This window comes from Papio anubis, chromosome 1 (genome assembly GCF_008728515.1).
Source record: "Papio anubis isolate 15944 chromosome 1, Panubis1.0, whole genome shotgun sequence".
NCBI lineage: Eukaryota > Metazoa > Chordata > Mammalia > Primates > Cercopithecidae > Papio > Papio anubis.
The window spans coordinates 109,258,746-109,275,581 of NC_044976.1; the positions used below are offsets into that span (position 1 = coordinate 109,258,746).

Here is a 16,836-nt window from a genome sequence, read left to right on the forward strand (position 1 = left end):
TTCTGGATATTAGACCTTTGTCAGATGCATAGTTTGCAGATATTTTTTTCCCATTATGTAGGTTCTCTGTTTACTCTGTTGACTGTTTCTTTTGCTGTGCAGAAGTTCTTAAGTTTAGCTCTTAATCAGGTCCCAATTGTCAATTTTTGCCTTTGTCGTGAGTGCTTTTGGTGTCTTTGTCATGAAATCTTGCCCATTCCCATGTCTGGGATGGTATTTTCTAGGTTATCTCTCAGGGTTTTATAGAGTTTTATGTTTTAGATTTAAATATTTCATCCATCTTGAGTTGATTTTTGTATATGGTGTAAGGAAGGGGTCCAGTTTCAATCTTCTGCTTATGGATAGCCAGCTAGCCCAGTACCATTTATTGAATACAGGGTCTTTCCCCATTGCTTGTTTATGTCAGCTTTGTTGAAGATCAGATGAATGTAGATGTGTGACCTTATTTCTGTGCTCTCTATCCTGTTCCATTGGTCTATGTGTCTGTTTTTGTATCAGTACCATGCTGTTTTGGTTACTATAGCCTTACAGTATACTTCGAAGGTGAACAACATGATGCCTCCAGCTTTGTTCTTTTTGCTTAGGATTGTCTAGGCTATTTGGGCTCTTTTTTGTTCTATATGAATTTTAAAAATTTTAAAATAGATTTTTCTAGTTTTATAAAGAATGACATTGGTAATTTGATAGGCATAGCACTGAATCTGTAAATTGCTTTGGGCAGTATAGCCATTTTAATGATATTGATTCTTCCTATTTGTGAGCATGGGATGTTTTTCCATTTGTTTGTGTCTTTTCTGACTTTTTTGAGCAGTGTTTTGTAATTCTCATTGTAGAGATCTTTCACCTCCCTGAGTAGTTATACTCTAGATTACTAGATATTTTATTCATTTTGTGGTGATTGTGAATGGAATTTACTTTCTGGTTTGGCTGTTGTTGGTGTATAAGAATGCTAATGATTTTTGTATTGTACAACTTTGCTGAAGAGTTTATCAGCTTGAGGATCTTTTGGGCTAAGACCATGGGGTTTTCTAGATATGGAATCATGTAATCTGCAGAGATGGTTTGACATCCTTTCTTCCTATTTGGATGCTGTTTATTTATTTCTCTTGCCAGATTGCTTTGGCTAGGAATTCCAATACTATGTTGAATAAGAGTGGTGATAGAGGACATCTTTTTCTTGTGCTGTTTTTCAAGGCGAATACTTCCAGTATTTGCCCATTCAATATAATGTTTCTGGAGTTTTGAAAAACCATTTGTTGTCCCACAGCCAATGAATTTTTTTTTTTTAACTCCAGAAATATCCAGATTATATGAAGGCAAATATTAGAATTTTTAAGCACTTTTGCTTATTTCTAAGACAAAGTAATAATAGAAATGAAATTATATGATACATTTTTTTACCGAAGATGATGTTTTGGCACTGAGCTTAGTTGCTATTTCCATTGCTCCATCTTCTCTGTTCTAGGAGTCTCTGAGTGATTCTACTGCAGCCTCTGTCTGTCATCCTGTGACCTGCAGATACTGGGAGGAGATCCATAGAAAAGACTCCAGAACATATGGAGGCTGGGAAATGTGCTGGTTGATTCCACCATGCTGTCATGGCTGCTGGCATGCATGAGTGAACATAGATCCTGATAAAACACTTTGGCTAGAACCACCCATTGGAGTGTTGTGGCCAGTACACTAGCAACACTTTGGGCCCACCAGTGTAGCAGGTTCCCATCCCTGAGAGATTGGAGAACAAAGCCAGAGGCTGAGTACCAGCCCCCCAGAGTTAGACCATGCAGATCAGAAGTGCTGAGCTGAGCCTTCACCCTATAAAACTTTCCAGATATGAATCCAGTCGACTGAACCCACCTCATGTTACAGCCAAATCCCCAAAGGCATCAAAGAAGATAAAAGCAAAAAAAAAAAAAAAAAAAGAAAAAACAAAAAACAAAAACAAAAAAAAACACACCAAAGTACAGCATCTTCAAAGACTGAGGGATCATCAGCCCACACAGATGAGAAAAAAACCAATGCAAGGACTCCGGCAATTCAAAAAGCCAAAATGTCTTCTTACCTCCAAACAACCATATTAGTTTCCCAGAAATGGTTTTTAACCAGGCTGAAATGGCTGAAATGACAGGAAGAGGATTCAGAATATGGATAGGAACAAAGATCATTGAGAGGAGGAAGTCTAAACTCAATCTAAGGAATCTAAGGAATACAATACAATGATACAGAAGATGAAAGATGAAATAGCTATTTTAAGAAAGAATCAAATTGATCTGATAAAGCTGAAAAATTCATTTCAAGAATCTCATAATACAATGCACATATTAACAAAAAAATCAACCAAGCTGAGGAAACAGTCTCAGAGCTTGAAGACTAGTTCTCCAAACTAAGTCAGACAAAAATAAAGAAAAAACAATAAGGAAGAACGAACAAAACCTCTGAGAAATATGGGATTATGTGAAGAGATCAATGTATGACTCATTGGCAACCCTGAAAGAGAGGCAGAGAAGACAAGCAAGTTGAAAAACATATTTGAAGACACTATCTATTAAAGTTTTCCCAACCTTGCTAGAGAGAAAAACATTTAAATTCAGGAAATGTAGAGAACTCTTGTGAGATACTATATAAGATGATCATTCCCAAGTCACAAAGTAATCAGATTCTCAAAGGATGAAATGAAAGAAAAAATGTTAAAGGCAGCTAAAGAGAAGGGAGGAGACACCTACAAAGGGAATCCCATCAGCCTAATAGCAGACCTTTTAGCAGAAACCCTATTGAAGGGGTGGCCTGCCCCTCCACACCTGTGGGCGTTTCTCGTTAGGTGGAACGAGAGACTTGAGAAAAGAAATGAGACACAGAGACAAAGTATAGAGAAAGAAAAAGTGGGCCCAGCGGAACGGCGCTCAGCATACAGAGGACCTACGCCGGCACCGGTCTCTGAATTCCCTAGTATTTATTGATAATTATCTTTACCATCTTAAAGAAAAGGAAGTGGAAGGATAATAGGATCATTGTAGGGAGAAAGTCAGCAGTAAGACACATGAATAAAGATCTCTGTGACATGAATAAGTTTAAGGAAAAGTGCTGTGCCTTGATATGCATATGTAAACATCTCCATCAACCTTTTCAGTGCATAAAGAACAGCATTGCGCTAGCAAGTCCTGTCTTTCACCCTAAGGCGGTTTTCTCCTTTCTCAGTAAACAGAACGTACAATTGGGTTTTATACCGAGATGTTCCATTGCCCAGGGATGGGCAGGAGACAGATGCTTTTCTCTATCTCAACTGCCAACAACCGCCAAGAGGCCTTCTTTCCTCTTGTACTAGTCCTCCTCAGCACAGACCCTTCACGGGTGTCAGGGTGGGGGACGATCAAGTCTTTTCCTTCCCACGAGGCCATATTTCAGACCGTCATATGGGGAGAAACCTTGGACAATACCTAGCTTTCCTAGGCAGAGGTCCCTGCGACCTTTGGCAGTGTGCGTATCTCTGGGTACTTGAGATTAAGAGAATGGTGATGACTTTTAACCAGCAAGCTGCCTTCAGGCACTTGTTTAACAAGGCACAGCCTGCACAGCCCAAAATCCTTTAAACCTTGAGTTACCATAGCACATGTCTCTTGCAAGGACAAGGTTGGGGGTAGGGTCATAGATTAACAGTATCTCAAATACAGAACAAAATGGACTCTCTTATGTCTACTTCTTTCTATATAGACACAGTAACAGTCTGATCTTTCTTTTTCCCACACTCTATAAGCCATAAGACATTGGGGGCTATATTTGGCATCTGTAAAGAAAAGAAATTTCAACCAATAATTTCATATCCAGCTAAACTAAACTTCATGAGCAAAGGAGAAATAAGACCACTTTCAGAGAAGCAAATGCTAAGGGAATTCATTACCACTAGTCCTGCCTTACAAGGGGCACTTATAGGAGTGCTAAATATGGAAATCAAAGACTGTTACCAGCCCAACACAAAAACACATTTAAGCACAGAGACCATTAACACTATAAAACAACCACACAAACGAGTCTGCATAACCAGCTAACAACATGACAACAGGATCAAATCTTCACATATCAATATTAACCTTGGACGTAAACAGATAAAATGCCTCAATTAAAAGGCACAGAGTAGCAAGTTGGATAAAGAAGCAAGACCCAACTGTATGTAGTCTTCAAAGAGGACCATCTGACATGCAATGACACCCACAGACTCAAAGTAAAGAAGTGGAGAAAAATCTATCAAGCAAACAGAAAACAGAAAAAAGTAGGAGTTACTATTCTAATTTCAGGCAAAACAGACTTTAAACCAACAAAGATCAAAAACAACAAAGAGGGTTACATAATGGTAAAGGGTTCAATTCAACAAGAAGACATAGCTATCCTAAATATATATGCACCCAACACAGGAGCGCCCAGATTCATATAGCAAGTTCTTAGAGACCCACAAAGAGACTTAGACAAACACGCAATATTAGTGGGAGACTTCAACACCCCACTGACAGATCATTGAGATAGAAAACTAACAAAGATATTTGGGACCTGAACCTGACACTTGACCAAATGGGCCTAAACAACATCTACAGAACTCTCCACACAAAACCAAAAGAATATACATTTGTCTCATCTGCACATGGCACATACTCTAAAATTAACCACACAGTTGATCATAAAACAACCCTCAGCAAATTTAAAAAGACCAAAATCTTGCCAAACACATTCTCAGACCACAGTGCAATAAAAATAGAAATCAGTATGAAGAAAATCACTCAAAATCACACAACTACATGGAAATTAAACAACCTGCTCCTGAATGACTTTTGGGTAAATTATGAAATTAAAGCATAAATCAAGTAATGCTTTCAAGCTAATGAGAACAAAGATACACTATACTAGAATCTCTGGGAAACAGCTAAAGCAGTATTAAGAGGAAAGCTTATAGCACTAAATGCCCACATCAAAAAGGGAGAAAGACCACAAATTAACAACCTAACATCATACCTGAAGGAATTAGAAAAACAAGAGTGAAGTAACCCCAAAGCTAGCAGAAGACAAGGAATAACCAAAATCAGAGTTGAACTGAAGGAAATTAAGATGCAAAAAAACCATACAAAAGATCAACAAATCAAAAGGCTGGTTATTTGAAAGGATAAATAAGATTGACAGACTGCTTGTTAGACTGATAAATAAAAAAAGAGAGAAGATACAAATAAACACAATCAGAAACGACAAAAGGGACATTACCAATGACTCCACAGAAATACACAAACTCTCGGAGACTACTATGAACACTTCTATGCACACAAACTAGAAAACCTAGAAGAAATTGATAAATTCTTGGAAACATACACCCTCCCATATTTGAACCAGGAGGCAATTGAATGCCTGGACAGACCAATAAGAGGTTCCAAAATTAAATCAGTAATAAAAATCCTATCAACCAGAAAAAGCACAAGACCAGATGAATTTATGGCCAAATTCTACCAGATGTATAAAGAAGAGCTGGTACCATTCCTACTGAAACCATTCCAAAAAATTCAGGAGGAGGGTCTCCACTCTAACTACTTGTATGAGACCAGCATCATCCTAATACCAAAACCTGGCAGAAACAAAAACCAAAAAAGAAAATTTCAGGCCAATATCCCCAATTAACAGAGACACAAAAATCTTCTACAAAATGCTAGCAAACTGAATGCAGCAGAACATCAAAGAGCTAATCCACCTGATTAAATAGGCTTTAACCCTTGGTTGCAAGGTTAGTTTAACATACACAAATCAATAAATGCAATTCATCACATAAATAGAACTGAAAACAAAAACCACAGAATTACCTCAAAAGATACAGAAAAGGCTATTGATAAAATTCAACATCCCTTCATGTTACAAACCCTCAACAAGCTAGGCATTGAAGGGACATACCTAAAAATCATAAGAGCCGTCTATGACAAACCCACAACCAACATCATACTCAACGGGCAAAAGCTGGAAGCATTCCCCTTGAGAACTTCAACAAGACAAGGATGCTCACTCTCATCACTCCTATTCAAATAGTACCGGAAGTCCCAGCCAGAGCCATTAGGCAAGAGAAAAAAATAAAAGCCATCCAAATAGGAAGAGAGGAAGTCTAACTATCCTTTTCTGCCAACAATATGCTTCTATACCTAGAAAACCCCATTGTCTCTGCTCAAAAGCTCCTAGATCTGATAAACAACTTCAGTAAAGTTTCAACATATATAAAACCAATGTACAAAAATCAGTATCATTTATATACATCAACAACTTCCAAGCTGAGAACCAAATCAAGAATGCAACCCTATTCACAAACACCACAAAATGAATAAAGTGCCTAGGAATATAGTTAACCAGGGAGGTGAAAGATCTCTGCAATAAGAATTACAAAACATTGCTCAAAGAAATTAGAGATGACGGAAACAAATGGGAAACATTCCATGCTCATAAACTGGAAGAGTCAATATTGTTAAAATGACCATACTGCCCAAAGCAATTTGCAGATTCTATGCTATTCCTATCGAACTACCTACACTATTTTTCACAGGACTAGAAAAAAACTATTTTAAAATTCATGTGGAGCTAAAAACAAGCCCAAATAGCCAAGATAATCCTAAGCAAAAAGCACAAAGCTGGAAGCATCATGTTACCTGACTTTGAACTACACAACAAGGCTATCATAACCAAAACAGCATGGCACTGATACAAAAACAGACACATAGACCAAGGGAACCGAATAGAGAGCCCAGAAATATTGCTGCACACCTATAACCATCTGATCTTCAACAAAACTGACAAAAACAAGCAATATGGAAAGGACTCCATATCCAATAAATGGTACTGGGCTAACTGGCTATCCATGTGCAGAAGATTGAAACTGGACCCCTTCCTTATACCATATACCAAAATCAACTCAAGATGGATGAAATTTTAAATCTGAAACCTAAAATTTTTAAAACCCTGGGAAATAACCTAAGAAATATCATTCTGGACAAAGGCCCTGGTAAAGACTTCATGATGAAGATGTCAAAAGCAATTGTGACAAAAAAAAAATTGATAAATAAGACCTAATTAAACCAAAGAGCTTCTGAACAGAAAGGGAAACTATCAACAGAGTAAACAGACAACCTAGAGCATGGGAGGAAATATCTGTAAACTATATCTGACGAAGGTCTAATATTCAAATCTATAAGAAAGTTAAACTAATTAACAAGCAAAAACTAAACAACTCCATTAAAAAGTGAGCAAAGGACATGAATAGACATTTGTCAAAAGAAGTCACACATGTAGCCAACAGGCATATGAAAAAATACCCAGCATCACTAATTATTAGAGTAATGCAAATCAAAACCACAGTGAGATACCATCTCACACCAGTCAAAATGCCTATTATTAAAAAGCCAAAAAATAACAAGTGTTGGCGAGGTTTCAGAGTAAAGAGAATGCTTATACACTGTTGGTGGGAATGTAAATTAGTTTAGCCAGTGTGGAAAACAGTTTGCAAATTTCTCAAAGAACATAAAACAGAACTGCCTTTTGTCGCAGCAATCCCATTACTGGGTACATATCTAAAGAAACATAAATTGTTCTATCATAAAGACACATACATGTGTATGTTCATCATAGCACTCTTTACAATAACAAAGACATGGAATCAATCTAAATGACCATCAATGGATAAAGAAAATGTGGTACATATATGCCATGGAATACTATTCAGTCATAAGAAAGAATGAGATGATGTTCTTTGCAGCAACATGGATGCAGGTAGAAGGCCTTATCCTAAAAAATTTAATGCAGGAACAGAAAACCAAATATCACATATTCTCACTTATACATGGGAGCTCAACACTGAGTACACATGGGCACGAAGAAGGGAACAACAGACACTAGGGCCTACTTGAGGGTGGAGCAGGGAAGGAGGGAGAGGATAAAAAAACTACCTATTGGTCACTACACTTATCACCTGGGTGATGAAATAATCTGTACACCAAAACCGTGTCACATGCAATTTACCTATATAATAAACCTGCAAATGTACATTTGAACCTAAAATGAAAGTTAAGAATGATGTTCTATTGCATTTTCTTCAAAACTTTACTCTTAGAGCCCATAAACAAAATCCAATGTACTACTAGTTAACTTTAATCTCTCGTTTGAAGTTTCCAATCTTATAATTCTCACAAAATCTATACCTCCTAAACTCTAATATCCTTATGTACTTAAATAACTCTGAAATAAACTTGGAAGTTCTATCTGTATTCTCATATTTCAACAGTGATTATCTTCCAATAATAAAACAGTTAGAACTACTCACTTAGAAGGCTTTTGAAAAAGGTCTAAATGGGGACTCATTTCACAATGTCCATAAGAGGTTTTGTCTATTCAGAATATATTTTGGCCAGTACGAACTGCATAATAGTGGAGTACTCATAATTTGTATTCCCACTATTCATCTGGCCAAGTTCAAGTTTCCTAAACTCTCAGGTTCTATTTATCATCTATGATGGTGATCAATATACCCTGTATTGAGAAGATCAAGCCATGAGTCTGAGCTTCTGCTAAATGCATTTTCTAAACTAGTTTGTTCAAAGTTTTTGAGCATTCTTTTGGGTTATTCAATAACATGGAGTTCCCTGACATTGTCTTATTCTCCAGTTGTTTTTGTTCTTGTCCCTGCAAATGAATTCTAAATATTTGATAGTCAGAAACAGAATTAATTCTCAATAAAATCTTATAGGTATGGGTATAAGTGGGCATGTTGTTCTCTACCAAACCCCTAATCCCAGGAAACAGCCACCTCTAGTTGTCTGGCACTTTGAACAACTCTTCCCAGTGAAATGATGGAAAGAGGCACATTTAAGGAAAAATGTTCTCCATTAAAATGGTCATCTATTCTGCTGTGAACAATTTGTCTTGAGAGTCTTCCTGATATTCCTAAGATTCCCCCTTATTTATCACTTCTGCCTCTGCAGACGTTCAGTCTACCTATCTGTTTTTTCCCCTTACTCTCTCTGCCTGTCCCAAAATTCTGGTTCCCCTAACTTTCAGGCCTCACATTACCTGAAACTATTGAAATATTTATAGAACACCTCTTACGTGCCAGACCCAATACCAGGCACTAAAAATAAAGTCATGAGCAAGATCACCTAACATATACAGAGTAACACAGAACCTACAGAGCTTTGAGTCTAGTGGGGAAAAACAATGAAAAACAAGGAATGACAGAGGGTGGAGGGATGCCTGTGGGCAATGGGAGCAGAGAGCAGGAGTAACTGGCCCTGCCTGGAGGGCTTTCTAGTGCTATGATGGAGGATGAGTAAGGAATTAGGTGAACAGGTGAGAGGATATTCTAGAGAGAACATGTGAGACAGAACTAGATTGATTTGTTTAAGCAACTCAAAGGAATTCCACATCCAGTGTTATCCAGTGTGAGGAGATCTCCCGGGTGGGGCCAGGGAAGAAATAGCCAGCTGAGAGTTTTAAGCTGGGGAGTCATGTGATTAAATTTGCATTTTAGAAGGCTCTCCTCCCTTCTTCCTGAGGACGGAGTGAAGAAACGTCCAAGCTGGTCTTGAAGGAGACTGGCATCCTGTAACACAGGTAAGAGATAAGGACTAATGTAACGTCTATGGAGTTGGAAACAGGTGGTCTGGTTTGAGAAATATTTAGGTAAAAGCATAGTTGACAGGACTTGGTGGTTGATAATAGGTGGTGGTGTGGGAGACAGAGTAGCTTAAGAAGATACCTGGTTTCTCATGAACGTGGCTGAAAGGCCAGTCAGGTCTTTCCTAGATGGTGGACATGGTGGGAGGAGCAGGCTTGAGTGTGGGGATGCCAAGTTCATCAAACTGAATTTGGATATTGGATTTGAGGTGCCTGGGAGAGAGTGGAGCTCAAATGAGAGATCATGGCATCCATATAGATTTGTGAATCTTTGGAACAGACAGAGTAATTAGAGTCATCAGAATGGGTGAGATAACTAGGAAAATATGAGTTCAGCCAGAAGCCTCTTCTCAGCCCCACCACTTCAGGCATCTGTCAGCATGCCCTGAGTGACGGGCAGTGATTCCAGCTGAGGAGCAGAAAGTTTTTAATAGCATTCCCTAAAGTGTAGTCACACTGAAAAAATTGTTCCCTAAGAGAAACCACACACACACACACACACACACACACACACAGAAACCACACACACACACACACACACACAGAAACCGCACACACACACACACACACACACACACGGAGTTGATGCTCAGATAAGTTTGGGGAAATCTGTATATTATTTCCCCCGCTTAAAGAATATTAAGGACTGACAAGCTCTGCAGTAAATACCTTTTTACCATCATTTAACTCAGTTTTCTCCACAAGACAGCCCTGGCTGGAGATTACTCTGGATCTGAATGTCTCAGGGTGAAGGAAGCGGGAGACAGCTAGCTTTCCCAGAGGCATGCTTCCAAGTCAGCATCACAAAGAGTGTCATCTATCTGTTCATTTATAAGATGAAAACACTGGGGCTCAGTGATTGCTTCCAGGTTTCACAGTTAGCTAGTGACGTATTTGGGTTGTCACCTACTCCTTTGACCCAGTCTAAGAAAATTCCAGTGATGCAGCATAGTGAAAGTAGAAACACATTTTTCAAAATACATTGATCACAGTGTTTCTCAAAAGGCATTCTCCGTGACCTGGAATTTGAATCCTAGCTCTGACATGTCTTAGTTGTATGAGCTTGGGCAAATTTTCTAACCTCTTTGAGCCCCTGTTTTCTTGTATATAAATAAGGATGTAACAGTAACTAGTAGGATTATTATTAGATGCTACCATTAATAAACTGAGGCTGACAGATTGAGACTTGCTCAAGATCTCACGGCTAAAAGAGATAAAGCTGGAACTGAAACTCAGATCTTTGGCTCCAAATGTGGTGTTTCCTGTACTAACCAAATCATTTCTACCAGTGCCCCTGGGATTATGCCTTGGGGACTCACCTTAAGACAATCTTGCTCTTGAGACAGAGAAGTCTGCAAATGGTGTCCAATTAACTGAAGTCTAGAGACTGGCTGAAGCCAGACAGGGAGTGTGAGGAGGGAGCAGAGAATCTTCAGAAAGACATTCCGAAGTCTCAGGCCTAGAAAATGTTTAGAAATATTGTTTCTTGTGTTCCCCTCCAGTCTGTCTACCTGAATAGGAAACTGGTGGTGGGGCCAGGCATGCTTATTTTTGAACAAATAAACAGTTAATTCTGAGATGCCACCTTGATTGAGAAGCACTGTCCTTTTCTAAGCAAAAATCATCGCCAAAATTACCCTAGAATCCACCACTGCTCAGAGATCTGTGCCTGAACCAACTTGGTTATGAAGTTTTCCTTTGTTTCACGAAACTAGTTTAGGGTGGGCTGTGGGAGGAAGTTTCTAAAAAGCCACTGGGGAAGGACTGAGTCTCTGAGGCGAGAGAGGGCGGACTCAGCCTCACTTCCTCCTTCTTCTCATCTGGGCTTCCTGTCGTCACAGCACGATCATATTTTTTCGCCCTTTACTTCTCCTTTTACACAAATAGCCCCGGATACCCGTGTTACCAGCCTTGTCTCAGCCACCTCAAGGATAATCACTAAATTCTGCCTAAAGGACTGAGGAACGGTGTCTGGAAAAGGTAAGGTTGATGACATTTTAACCTGGTTTGCTGTCTAATGTGGGGTAGGGCGTATTCTTAGGGGTCTCCACATACCTCGTTAGTAACCATAAAATCTCCTGCAACTTCTCTTTCGCAAATATTTAGTGCACAAAGTAAGACAGATTAGCAAGATACTAGTAACATCCCCAAAGGCAATCAGGCCAGAAATGCTTTTACTTAATCAGGTTCCCGGTATCTAAATCTCTGAGTTGAGGCATTCACACGCCTTAATTGCTACAGAGCTTGAATTACTCTGTGTAGTAATTCCTGATGCCTGGAGCTTTCTCTGCGAGATGACAATGGGGAGATTTCCTATGTGCTCTGGTTTTCAGAAAATTGGCCTTGTGATTTTAAAGTGAGGAAAGAACCCACAGCCAGAGCTGTCTTTAGAAAGACAGCTAGAAGACACAGTTCTTTTTCATTTGAGAAATTTTCTAAAGTTAAGTTAGTGACTCTTCAAAGCCACTAAATAGAAAGGTGGCTAAAAATCAAAACACCAGGATGTGCTCAGTAACTGTATTTTAAAAGGTGAAAGTTAGACACCTCTAAAGGACGTGTAGATTGTTGGCTTTTAAGGAGCAGGAAGCGCATTGTGATCCTCAGCATTTCTCCAGATTATCCTTGGTGTACAAAACGTGACCACTGATGCACGTATAAATGCAATCCCCAAAACTTGATACTGCAGTAATTTCCAATCATGTGCTGTAACTAATGACTGAGGTTGCATGAACTCAGCAAAGTGATAGCAGAGCTTTGGTCCTGACTCTCTGTGACCACCATAGGAAACTCTATATAAGAGCTTTCTTCTTCCAAGACCTGTGAGAATTTCACTTGATTACGCCCTGGAGCAGAAAGGAGAAAGTTCTCTTTGACTACACCCACCCATCTAAGAATGAGGGTTGGGAACAGGGCAGAGGGCTCTAGATTTCCAAGAGGGGTGGGGACAGGGGAGAGGGTTCTAGATTCCCAAAACACCTCAGAGCTTATTGAGCCTTGAATTAAAAAATAAAAAGCAGTCGTCTAAAACACTTTTAGAAGACACTAAAAGTGGCTTTTAGAAGAAAAAACACTTAATAATCAAGTGTTAGGTGCCTCCTGAGGCCAGGCACTGTGCTTTGGGAATTGTGGGGGAGGGAGATGAAAAGGTAGAAGGAGAATATTTATCTAGCAAACAGTCCTACTCTTAAGGAACTCCCATGGGAGATAAGAGATATCATACTATGCATGTGCTTTGGAAGAAAGCTGAGAAAAAGCAGACTCCTAGCTGCTGGATAAACAAAGAGGTTTTGCTTTCTCAATCTTGAGGAGAATCTGTACTATTTTGAAATTGTGGTTGAATGGGAGCAAAGACTGAACTGAAACATTATTTCCTGTGATGTTTCCTGTGTGGGTCAGTTAAGAACATTTAACTTTTAAATGAAAAGATTGGGTACTTTTACATTCATGAGGAATGATTCCGAGTCCATGCCTTCACAGCTATGGTTACCACCACCTAAGTGACCTCACCTTTGTTCACTGACAAGAGGCACAAACTGGAAAGGATGAAGTCTGTCAGTCCTTCCTTTTTTATGCCCTCTGATTGACCCCTGACTGCACAGAGGCCCTTGGACTGCGGTTCTCCTTTCCCACTCCTACCCCATGGCCAGATATGGCACTTGGTGCTGGAGATACAGGATAACAGAGAAGATTATCATCTGAAAGGAGTTGTACAGTTTATTGTGGACTACAATCACAGCAATATACAAATACAGTGCAATGTGCTCTTTTCTATAATAGATGGAGAATGTGCACAAACTGTAGGAGGAGTTAGGAGTGTGCCAAAGAATCCCTGGAGAGGTGACTGGTGGGTTCACTTTCACAGAAGTATGGGTTTGCTATGGAGACATTCTAGACCAAGGGTGCTGTATATTCAAATTCAAAGAAGTGTGTACCTCCAGGCATGTTAGAAATGAGAGCGAGCAAGTGAGACTGCAGTGTAACACACCATGCTTACAGAGTCACATGAAGTGGAAAGTCCTTTCTCCTACTTGGCACCAGAAAGTGGAGGGCAAGATCGCTGACCAGGCAGGTCCTAGGTCCAGCTCTGGGTGGGGCTATGCCCACCATGTTCACACGACAGAACTGATGGGATGTGGGGTTGAAATGAGGGAGAAGAGGCAGGTTTTTCCCTCCTCAACCTAGATTTTCACTTAGAGCAGAAGGAAGGGTGGAGCTTCTTGTGAGGTTACAGCCATTGTTTTCAGCTTAGCTTCTGTTCCAGGAAGTACTGCACTGATTCAGTTATAGTGGTTTGTTTTGCGTTCCTAGATTAGTCAGCCCAGGGCACTTCTTGTACTGAGCAAGCATCCACTATGTGTAAATCACCCTGGGCCCTAGAGACTGGGCACCTGTCGTCAGGAAGCTCCCAGGACCCATCTGCCACTGCAGGTGCAGGGCACTGAAGCAGAGTAACTCAGAGAAACCAGACAGCTGTGCAGAGTAGGACAGCATGGCTGCTGGGGCAGAGGAGGGAAGGATTGAGGTGGAGGTTGGGTGGCCAGTTTGGGAAGGCTGACTGGAGGTAGGTTCTGGAAAAGAGAAAGACATGCATTTGCAAAGTCAGTGAATGACCACTCAGAGTAAAGGCCAGGAATCTCTATGCTGAGAGTTAGAGGTGAGTGCTCTCTCTTCATTATCCATTTCATAAGCACACAGCAGAATTTCTTTTTTTAAAAAATTATACTTTAAGTTCTAGGGTACATGTGCACAATGTGCAGGTTTGTTACATATGTATACATGTGCCACGTTGGTGTGCTACACCCATTAACTCGTCATTTACATTAGGTATATCTCCTAATGCTATCCCTCCCCGCTCCTGCCTCCCCATGACAGGCCCCTGTGTGTCATGTTCCTCTTCCTTTGTCCAAGTGTTCTCATTGTTCAGCTCCCACCTATGAGTGAGAATATGCAGTGTTTGGTTTTCTGTCCTTGTGATAGTTTGCTGAGAATGGTGGTTTCCAGCTTCATCCATGTCCCTACAAAGGACATGAACTCATCCTTTTTTATGGCTGCATATATTACATGGTGTATGTGTGCCACATTGTCTTAATCCAGTCTATCATTGATGGACATTTGGGTTGGTTCCAAGTCTTTGCTATTGTGAATAGTGCTGCAATAAACATATGTGTGCACGTGTCTTTATAGCAGCATGATTTATACTCCTTTGGGTATATACCCAGTAATGGGATGGCTGGGTCAAATGATATTTCTAATTCTAGATCCTTGAGGAATCGCCACATTGTCTTCCACAATGGTTGAACTAGTTTACAGTCCCACTAACAGTGTAAAAGTGTTCCTATTTCTCCACATCCTCTCCAGCACCTGTTGTTTCCTGACTTTTTAATGATTACCATTCTAACTGGTGTGAGATGGTATCTCATTGTGGTTTTGATTTGCATTTCTCTGATGGCCAGTGATGATGAGCATTTTTTCATGTGTCTGTTGCCTGTATGCATGTCTTCTTTTGATAAACGTCTGTTCATATCCTTTGCCCACTTTTTGATGGGGTCATTTTTTTTTCTTGTAAATTTGTTTGAGTTCTTTGTAGATTCTGGATATTAGCCCTTTGTCAGATGAGTAGATTGCAAAAATTTTCTCCCATTCCGTAGGTTGCCTGTTCACTCTGATGGTAGTTTCTTTTGCTGTGCAGAAGCTCTTTAGTTTAATTAGATCCCATTTGTCTATTTTGGCTTTTGTTGCCATTGCTTTTGGTGTTTTAGACATGAGGTCCTTGCCCATGCCTATGTGGTATTGCCTAGGTTTTCTTCTAGGGTTTTTATGATTTTAGGGCTAACATTTAAGTCTTTAATCCATCTTGAATTAATTTTTGTATAAGGTGTAAGGAAGGGATCCAGTTTCAGCTTTCTACATATGGCTAGCCAGTTTTCCCAGCACCATTTATTAAATAGGGAATCCTTTCCCCATTTCTTGTTTTTGTCAGGTTTGTCAAAGATCAGATGGTTGTAGATGTGTGGTATTATTTCTGAGGACTCTGTTCTGTTCCATTGGTGTATATCTCTGTTTTGGTACCAGTACCATGCTGTTTTGGTTACTGTAGCCTTGTAGTATAGTTTGAAGTCAGGTAGTGTGATGCCCCCAGCTTTGTTCTTTTGACTTAGGATTGTCTTGGCAATATGGGCTCCTTTTTGGTTCCATATGAACTTTAAAGTAGTTTTTTCCAATTCTGTAAAGAAAGTCATTGGTAGCTTGATGGGGATGGCATTGAATCTATAAATTACCTTGGACAGTATGGCCATTTTCATGATATTGATTCTTCCTATCCATGAGCATGGAATGTTCTTCCATTTGTTTGTGCCTCTTTTATTTCACTGAGCAGTGGTTTGTAGTTCTCCTTGAAGAGGTCCTTCACATCCCTTGTAAGTTGGATTCCTAGGTATTTTATTCTCTTTGAAGCAATTGAGAATGGGAGTTCACTCATGATTTGGTTCTCTGTTTGTCTGTTATTGGTGTAGAGGACTGCTTGTGATTTTTACACATTGATTTTGTATCCTGAGACTTTGCTGAAGTTGCTTATCAGCTTAAGGAGATTTGGGGCTGAGACGATGGGGTTTTCTAAATATACGATCATGTCATCTGCAAACAGGACAATTTGACTTCCTCTTCTCCTAATTGAATACACTTTATTTCTTTCTCCTGCCTGATTGCCCTGGCCAGAACTTCCAACACTATGTTGAATAGGAGTGGTGAGAGAGGGCATCACTGTCTTGTGCCAGTTTTCAAAGGGAATGCTTCCAGTTTTTGCCCATTCATTATGATATTGGCTGTGGGTTTGTCATAAATAGCTCTTATTATTTTGAGATACATTCCATCAATACCGAATTTATTGAGAGTTTTTAGCATGAGGGCTGTTGAATTTTGTCAAAGGCCTTTTCTGCATCTATTGAGATAATCATGTGGTTTTTGTCTTTGGTTCTGTTTATATGTTGGATTACGTTTATTGATTTGCGTATGTTGAACCAGCCTTGCATCCCAGGGAGTAAGCCTACTTGATCATGGTGGATAAGCTTTTTGATGTGCTGCTGGATTCGGTTTGCCAGTATTTTATTGAGGATTTTTGCATCGATGTTCATCAGGGATATTGGTCTAAAATTCTCTTTTTTTGTT

At 39.7% G+C, this 16,836-nt stretch overlaps 1 protein-coding gene across 4 annotated transcripts in view; it reads left to right on the forward strand.

Moving 5' to 3' along the window:
* Positions 1-9,541: 9,541 nt before the first annotated feature.
* CD53 (CD53 molecule) overlaps positions 9,542-16,836 on the forward strand; it is a 28,913-nt gene continuing 21,618 nt past the window's right edge. For 2 of the 4 annotated variants that reach the window (XM_009215052.2, XM_003892366.4), the window contains exon 1: positions 10,956-11,652. The gene's annotated coding sequence lies outside the window, so the exon portion shown is untranslated. Of the gene's footprint in view, positions 9,610-10,955; positions 11,653-16,836 lie in introns of those variants that run through there. The other 2 variants (XM_003892367.4, XM_021922062.2) reach the window with 2 other exon arrangements.